This window comes from Anarhichas minor, unplaced genomic scaffold, assembly GCF_050575085.1.
Source record: "Anarhichas minor isolate MPS153535 unplaced genomic scaffold, ASM5057508v1 ptg000024l, whole genome shotgun sequence".
NCBI classification, from domain to species: domain Eukaryota; kingdom Metazoa; phylum Chordata; class Actinopteri; order Perciformes; family Anarhichadidae; genus Anarhichas; species Anarhichas minor.
In genome coordinates this window covers 18,727,042-18,735,874 of record NW_027466470.1, presented here as the reverse complement: position 1 = coordinate 18,735,874, position 8,833 = coordinate 18,727,042, and the positions used below count along the sequence as shown (strand labels likewise).

At 41.7% G+C, this 8,833-nt stretch overlaps 1 protein-coding gene across 3 annotated transcripts in view; it reads left to right on the top strand.

Moving 5' to 3' along the window:
* Positions 1–2,564: 2,564 nt before the first annotated feature.
* slc6a9 (solute carrier family 6 member 9) overlaps positions 2,565–8,833 on the top strand; it is a 76,766-nt gene continuing 70,497 nt past the window's right edge. Inside the window, exons 1-2 of one of the 3 annotated variants that reach the window (XM_076097653.1) lie at positions 2,576–2,721; positions 3,480–3,535. The gene's annotated coding sequence lies outside the window, so the exon portion shown is untranslated. Of the gene's footprint in view, positions 2,722–3,479; positions 3,536–8,833 lie in introns of all 3 variants that reach the window. The other 2 variants (XM_076097652.1, XM_076097654.1) reach the window with 2 other exon arrangements.

Here is an 8,833-nt window from a genome sequence, read left to right as displayed (position 1 = left end):
TACAAAACGGCTCCTAGTTCCACAGATGTCAACCTTGAACAGGACTGTTATCAACATCTGGATGGGAGACGTCCACTTGACAGGAAACAGACGACAGAAAGAAATACGATGAAGAGTGATAATCTTGAACACCACATACAATCGGTAGAAGTACAAAACTAAAGTTATAAACAAACTACACCGCAGTCAAATGACTTTGCGTCACCATTGTTATCGATTTCCACTTGTTACGTGCATCAATCTTTTCTAAATAAACTTCAGTTTTCACAGGGAAGGACTCGGCAACAACACTACTTGGTTAGGGTTAGAAAAGATCATACAATACTTGGTTAGGTTTTGGCAACAAAACTACTTAGTTAGTTTTAGGAAAGTATCATAAAATACTAGGTTAGGTTTAGGGAAAGATTGTAAAATACTTGGTTAGGTTTAGACAACAAAACTACTTAATTAGGTTTAGGAAAAGGGTTACTTTTATAATTATTGCACCGAAATGACTACCAACTGTGCAGTTGCTGTCTCGGCTCTACAGAGTGTTTTAGCATCTGTCAACAGATTGTTTGGTTTGTCTCAGGAGCAACATTTCAGGCCACGTTTGATGATTTACGCAACCTTTGATGAACCGTGTGCTCCTGCAAACACTTATCTTTCTTATCTGTGAAAATACCACCTGCTCTGTTTTCTGACATTCAATTATAACTCCTGGTATATCTTTTTATGGAATAACTCCATCTAAGTATGGCTGCAGACTGATGATAAACATGAAACAGATGAAATGACAGTGGAACTCAGGTAGGGCTGAGGGACCCGCATGATTGCAAATGCAGTGAAGAGCCCTGGGCTTCTAAAACCTTGCAAAGTTGCAAGGAAGTTATGAGTTGACCTCATTCTGTAGGAAATGAATAATAATGTTGTGCAAAACTGCAGTCCTTACCGCCTTCACTTCTAAACATGTCCCATGCTTTTGCCTCTATACGTGTTCTTGCCTTTTTTATGCATTTCATAATACGCTTTCAAACTTTCCATGACTCATTTTGCATTTGGATTATGTATTTGTTTTTCTTCTCTTATTTCTTAACTGAACTTGTAGCACTTAGCACTTATTATCCCCTTAGATAAATACATTTGAAACATGATTTTTTTTTTCAGCTATAGAGGTTAAAAACAAATATTTAGATAAATGAAAAACAATCCAAGTAAAAGTACTTTTTCCACAGACAAAATGGCTCTGGTGACGGATGTATTGTTATAAATATGACACCTCTAGATTATTCTTACTGATGCATTCGTAAGCAGCATTTTACTGTTGCGGCCGGTCACAATTTCAAATCAGAGGCGGGACAAGGGGATCTAACTAGACGTTCTTTTTTTGGGGTAATATAATATGTTGTTTAATGTCAAATCACAAAAAAAAAATCACTACCTCCACCAATGGAAGGCGACAATGACGTTTGTTTGGAGGCTGTCAAAGTTTCAAACAGCGTTTGTATCATATTCATTTCCAATCTTATTTCACCAACTTTATAGGTATTTTTTATCTTCCATATTCCCATAATGTTCATTTGGTTGCCCCTTTATTGGTATAGCGTGCTTTCTACATATCCTTCAAATTACTTTTTTTTTATCTGAAGGAAATTAAAAATATGTTTTCTTGAGGCACCATTCATTTCGTGAGTGACCAAAGAATGTTGGGCTGTGCCACCATACATATTGAAACCCCTCACCGCCCTCCTCTCGCCCCATGCCTCTGACCATCACTGCGCCTGCATGCGTGTCTCCTCCTCCTCCTCCGCCTTCTCCCACCAGCCCTACAACCTGATCGGTCCACCCCTCCCCAAAAAAACAAAAAACAAAGGTAAAAGCCCGCATCTGCATGCCTAAAAAAAACCTCCGGAGTGCCATCATCCATTCCTCATCCCGTCGCACATTCTCTACTATCTCATACGAGGACGCCCGGAGCCTCCCATCCATCACCAGTGCCAACACACCGTGGCCGAGGCTACCACACCTGTCTGGAGCATCGCAGTACTGACTCACTACCTCTCCGCCTTCTGACCGGGGCTGTTAATTAAGAGAATGCGCATTGACATATATATATATATAAAAAGCAACCTGCACGAACATTTCGGATGCGATCCCCTCTGATTGCGCTGCTTACAAAAACTGCATGCAAACACGCCCGCCACGAAGCCCCCAAAATCACACGGGTCCCTGTGTGAGAGGAAGCGTTGCGGCATGCTCTCGTGACAACAAAGGAATGAGCGCAACACATGCGTTAATTTCTCCGCCGAGGAGGGGACTCATTTAGATTTTATTTTTACAATTGAATTATTTATAATAATATAGCCTAATTAATGGCACTGTGTCTATGGCACTCTTTTATTTAAAATAATTGATCAGGGTTGAAACTTAATTGCTTGTACGCGTGATTAGGTATTAATTGGTCACATCTAATGGTGCTGTGAGACAAACTGATCCGGCAAACCGTCAGCACCGAGTGTCTCTCTAACAGGTTGTGTGTGTGTGCGTGTGTCGCTCACACAGGGACCCCCGCCTATTTTGGAGTGGAGAAAGGAGGGGCTTAAGGAGAAGTTGTTGGCCCGACTGTGACTGGAGAGCGGCGGAAGACAAAGGTGATGCAAGTTCTATTAAAGTATGACTGGCGGATTTTAAAAAACAACTGAACGTCACACTCGAGGCGACGGTCGCGAGCTCACCTTAACGGTAAGAATACGCCTTCTCATAACAAGGAAAGAGAGAGAGATATTTGTTGTGTGTTTTAACTCTCGTGTTCTGCGTTCTAAGTGAATAATAAACGAGGAGGGGGGAGTCACTAGACCATATGGCGTAATGTGATTATACACTCCCTAAAGGTGCAACGTGATGCTACATGTATACGGCTGTGCGTTGTGGCAGATATGACCATATAGCTGTTAGGAAGAAGGGGAAAAAAACCCACCAACATTCAACACGTGTCCGTGAAGTGGACATGTGTGACGGGGGTGCGGTCTGCTGTAAAGCTGTTACTTTATCTCTGCGGGGAGGAACACGTGGCACCGATGGTGGCCTCCCCCTTGTTGTGACTCCACTAAAAAGAGTGTGAGGAAGCGTTGCGGTGGGGCGCATTTCCGCGTTGAAATACTTCCTGTCTAAGTGTAGTTAATTTCCACAGGATGTATCAATAGTACAGTTATAACTGAAGGACAATTCACCACTGAACCTCCTTTTGTAGTATTCTTAAAATACTGTTCTTATGGGGGACCAGCCCACATGGCATTCATTATACACACTAATATTATAGGATAAATTACACAGTTGTAGTGACAATCATTTTAATAATAACAATTATATTATATTTTTGAGGACTATTATATCATTAATTGATAGCGGAAAATGTAAAATATCTGATCAAAATGATTGTATTAATTCCCCTGTGAGAAATAAACGTGATTAGTAACTCTCAAATGTCTTTTATTAAACAGACACTTAATTCAGCTGAACGGTCAGAGGTCTGGCGACCAGTCAAGATCTTTGCAGAGTATGTATGCTTCTCACAAGCTGAACTGCCTCGTCCAGCTGTACGCTATCTCGTTCCCCCCCCCCCCCCCCCTCTTCCCCCGCGAGCATTCTCCCCTTACGCCAAGATGTCAAGGCCTTGGCAGGTGCTACTGATTCTGTTTTTGCTACAACGATGTTGTAAGTGGCGAGCTCTCACAAACATCACGTTGAGATAACAGCAAGTCAGACAGAGGCTACTTTTGTTTTGTTTTCTGCTTTTGCAACGTCTGCATGCTCACAATATTCTGAGTTAAGCATACAAAGTTACATCTAAGAGAACATACTGATAAATTACCACAACAGATACATCGGCCAATGTTATTCTTTTTAATATAACACAATACATTAACAGGGATAGATTAAAAAATATTTCCGGTTACCAATGGGCTGTTGGTCGGACAAAACAAGGGGAGTATTGATCGGCATTTGTTTCACTATTAATCGTCTTTATATAGACCAAACGATAAATCGAGAAAATAGTCATTAGACTAATCCATAATGCAAATAGTTCTTTATGTTCTTTATGTTTCAGTTGTATTCCTGTGACACAGCTAAATTAGTTGCTGGACTGAATGGGGAAAGTAGAGCATGTCAATAGAAGTTGTGCTTGCATGAATGGCAGTAACCCCAAACCCTGACACACACAAACATACACACATCGGGACATGTAGGTAAGTATCAGCATTTAACAGACCATGAAAATTAACATCCATAAAATAAGAAACAACACAGAGTATAACACGCCACAATTGATTGCCATTCTTTTTTTAATTTAGAAATATTTTCTCTTAGAGATAGGCGAATGACACCAAAGCTTGTTCCACTCCTGTGTAGGGCTGGGGGGACCAGTCGGCAACCTCCGGCTCCGACGGCTAAGGCCAATGCGGAAGTGTCTTAAAACCTGCATTCTCTCTACTGGCCATCAGGGGGCGACTCCTCTGCTTGCTAAAATAAGTCAGATTTTATAGAAGTCTATGGGAAAATGACCCTACACCACACTTGATTCATTCCCTCAGTAAAGATTGTAAACATGAGTTTATGGTCTCAATATCTAGTTTTCAAGTCTTCTTCAATACAGCATGATGTTCATTTAGTAAATGATGCTCCATTTAGAGTCAAATAGACCATAAGGCAGGGTATGCTTTAGGGCGGGCTTACTGTGATTGACAGGTAGTTGACGCTACCAGAGTCGTATACAACGTTTCTACGTCACTCCTCTGCAGTCCAAAAATGGTAGCTTTTGTTCATTGGTTGCAAAAAGCGATTCCATTACACAAGTGCGTCAATTTCCATAACGTGTGTTGTGCGAGGATGGCTGCCCCCTGTCAAAGCATTGCATTTGTTTATCAGAATGTGTGTAGTAAGCTGCAACCCTGCACAACTCTGCTGACTAATACACACGGACAGAACGCACGTATTTGGGGTTGGATAATCATTCTTAATGAAATTATTTCCATCTCAAATGTTTTAGGGGTTGCTTGAATAAAAGGAAAATAAAATGCCTGAACACATTTGAGGCATTCATTAATGGCTAAATGGGAAGCTTTGGCGGGCTGTAAGCATGCATACATACCCGATTTGTTTGTATTTGTAATGACTTTTGGTTTTGCAATAAAAAAGAAAAATTGTCACCTGAACACAATGCATAAGCTAATTTAATGACTAGCATTCTTCAATCGCATCACATTGCAATTCACATGGGATGTTTCGTAAATGTCAACCATGAAGTCAAAACACATGAGCTCACAGTGGACACTGGGCCTCATATTTTATAATATTTTGTATGTAGGCTTTTTGGACGATGAATTCATTAAATGTCTTACTTTAACATATTGCACAGTACCATCTACATTTAATGCATCACTTCTGAGCAAAAGTATTACAGCGTTAATAATAACGTGCAGGACCTGTGTTGAAGGGCTGCTGTACGTTTTGCAAGCCACCAGGTGTCCCTACTGACAATAGAGGAAACTCAACCCTGGGGGTCTCTGACGAAAACAAAGGGCAAAGAATCTACGGCATTTATGGCTGTGATGATGGGCCGTTCTTTTTTTAGAACATCTGAAATATGGGTGAGGTTATTACTCACAGAATTTGAGTAATCGGCAATGAGGAAGGCCCTCTGCAAAGACCGCTGAGGGGAAGTGAATGTGTATGGGGGGGAACCTTTAACATTGGTGAAGTGGTAAAACGCCTCACGCCCACTCACTCATCAGATTGAAACTGAAAGTAGTGAGAGTTTGAGCGATGGAGGCAGGTGATTCAGAACTTGGAAGCTCAGCACCGGCATCGTCTCCCTCAGGCTGCATTCATGCCAAATCGGGTGTTGCGGGGATTAGCTCGGGGTTGTAAGGCGGTTTGGGGGTTTCACTTAAATGGCCCATTTATGTGACGCCACGCCGCTAGTATGATGGGTCCACATCGGCAGATGAACATTTACTTTCAATAACAAACCGGGACGAGAGATAAAAACACCGGATAAAATAATACAAGGGAAAAAGACGCAAGTTAAAGGTATTATGCCAAATGCTACCTAAATGCCTGTCTGAACAGATGGGTTTTTATCTGCATTTTAAAACACAGAGTCTAAAGACCTCGAGCTTATTGGGAGACTATTCGAAAGCTTAGGGGCTGCTGACTGGAAAGTTCCTCTGCGTTTTGGTCATTCATGCTGCTCCTCTTCCCGTGGGCATCTGCTGGTCTGATCTCTGTTAATGTGATTGGCCACCGCAGTGTGACGCTGGGTTGGCGTTTCTCCAAAATTTGATTCTACAACTTGTCATCCCTTGTGGTCCCCACCGCCGCAGCCTAAACCCGCTACCCACAAAAAAAGAATGGGAGGACTGAAGCCTGATTTGGTGTGAATCTTCAGGGCCATACATCCTCTGTGAAACCATAGCATGCTTGGACTGCAAGGCTTGTGTATTAACATTTGGTTAAGGTTGGGGCAATCTAGAGGTTAGGGCAAAGAAGATATAGCCAAAGGTTGAGTAAAGCTGCGCTAAGCAATATTTGTATACACACAATGGATCACATTACTACTTGAAATGTGAAAGATGACACTCATAGTGGAGTTGACAACCCAACAAAGAATTAGCACTGAAGACTGTGGTTGCCCTCACCGTTATAGAGCGTTTTAGTGGCTTTCAGCACATTGTTTTGGTTTTACAGCACCGCCTTCATTGCTTTGGGTCACTTATCAACCTCTTCAGTAGCACAAGGCAGCTGTTTTCATTTAAAAAAAAAAAATCTGTTATTAACTGCCAACATTAGTTATTTGTCTAAGGCGGGATGCAAATTCTGTTATTCAATTTTGAATTTGGATGTTGACAATGTCTGTCCACCTCCCCAAACTCCAAACAGTTTTTTGTTTTTTTTGCCTCACCACATAAAGGGCACACAATCCAAAGTCTAGGCTGGCCTGGGTCCAATATCTGAGTTGTCAAAGACGAGTCAAGGATGCTGAAAGGCACAATTTTATGTCAAAGTAAAGGTATAATTAACAAGGAATCTGTTGCATTTGTAGCATATTTGTCATTTTAATTATGATGGAACTTTCCCATGGCTTGTATCAAACGGCTTTTCCCAGTATGCTCTGAGATGGTTCATTATATTCAATGTCATCTGTTACGTCGGATAACATTGAAAGGGTTGAGGAAAAAGAAGATGGAAGAAGTGATACCGCAATGATATCTGCAGTAATACCAATTAGTTGGAGAGATCTTTGTGCTTGATAGGCGGCTGTGTTGTGCATGAAAGCTCTTCTCTTTTATCCCCCTTTGTGAGGAGAGAGAGAACATGGATCTATATGCTGCAACCACTAGGGGGTCCCATGGTATAGTCGGGCTTGTTGAACAGTCTGGTGCTTGTTCAGGAATGCAGCAGTTCAGTGTCAACATGTCGAGAATGTTTCAGGCGTGAATCATCAGGTGGGGTTTTCATGGTCAACCTGAGCTGCCTGATCTGACTGCAGAACATGTCCAACATAGTGTCAACATGTCGAGAATGTTTCAGGCAGTGACGGCTGGTGGAAAATTTTCTAGGTAGGGCCATCCTATCAATTTCAGCAAACATCCCAGTATGATTTAATGCAAAAAAATTAAAGTATCAAACACGCATTACTACTTTGCAGTTAAATATTTAACATTTATTCCAACACGAAAAAAAGCAGTAAATAACACTTATATAATATAATATAATATAATATAACATGTTTATTTATTGAGATGCCCCTATGGACCTTGTTATAGGAGGTAAAGATCAGGAGAAGTAAAGATGAAGTGTAATTATGAATACTGATGTTAAATTAAGCTATGATGAGTTTTCACTGTTAATTTACCATCTCTATTACATGTTGATGCCTCCATGACCAAGTTAAGCAGATGAGACTGAGGAGAACTATGTAGAAGAAAAGATGTTCACTTTGCCTAATATGTAGCTTGTCAGAGTTCCCCATGTGTGTCCTGGTGTTCTCATGTTTCCTTACCTCCTCATCCTTCACTCCCCTAACTGTCCGTGCTTGATCTGTCCCCGTTGTTTTAAAAAGCTAAATACGTTATTCGCATGACGTCATCCAGCTAGCCAAACCTGTCTGGTGGTCAGTAGAGAAGCTTCGCATGTACTGCTTCCCTTTCCCGCTAGTCTGCTGTCTGATTGTGAGGTCAGGCTGATCTGGGATCAGCTCTTTGGCCTGCAGAATCTCCACCAAAGTTCTCCTCTCAAACGAGACCTGGAGGAGTAGTGCTCGCGCTGGCGCTCGCACTCGCCTGTAGAGACTTCTCCTGACGAGAACGCGCAGCTAGGGGGGCCAAATCGTTTTGGCCCCACACTGAATCTATTTAAGGGCGCTGATTGGCTAAATTGTATGTCACTCATTTATATCTTAAATCAGCAATTGGCTAAACTGCTTCATATACCCGCCTCTTATGGGCAAAAACGATTTGGCCCCCCTAGCTGCGCGTTCTGAGACGTGTCGCGCACACAGGCGGAGAGCACGAGCAGACGAGCACACAGGCGGAGAGCACGAGCAGGAAAAGCATATATTTTGCGCAGATATCATATTTTACACATATTACTGGGTACATTCCACACATTTATTAAAAATGAAACAAAAACTAGTTCAAAGATGGTAAGACGGGTACAAAATACAGTTACCGTGCAGTGTAAGAAAAAAAAAATCCCAGCAGCTAAATTAAGCTCTGGTGGAACATGGGGTGTGGTTTCTTTCTTTTTTTAAATTTAGAGAGAGAGAGAGAGACTAAATGAACGCTAGTATTGA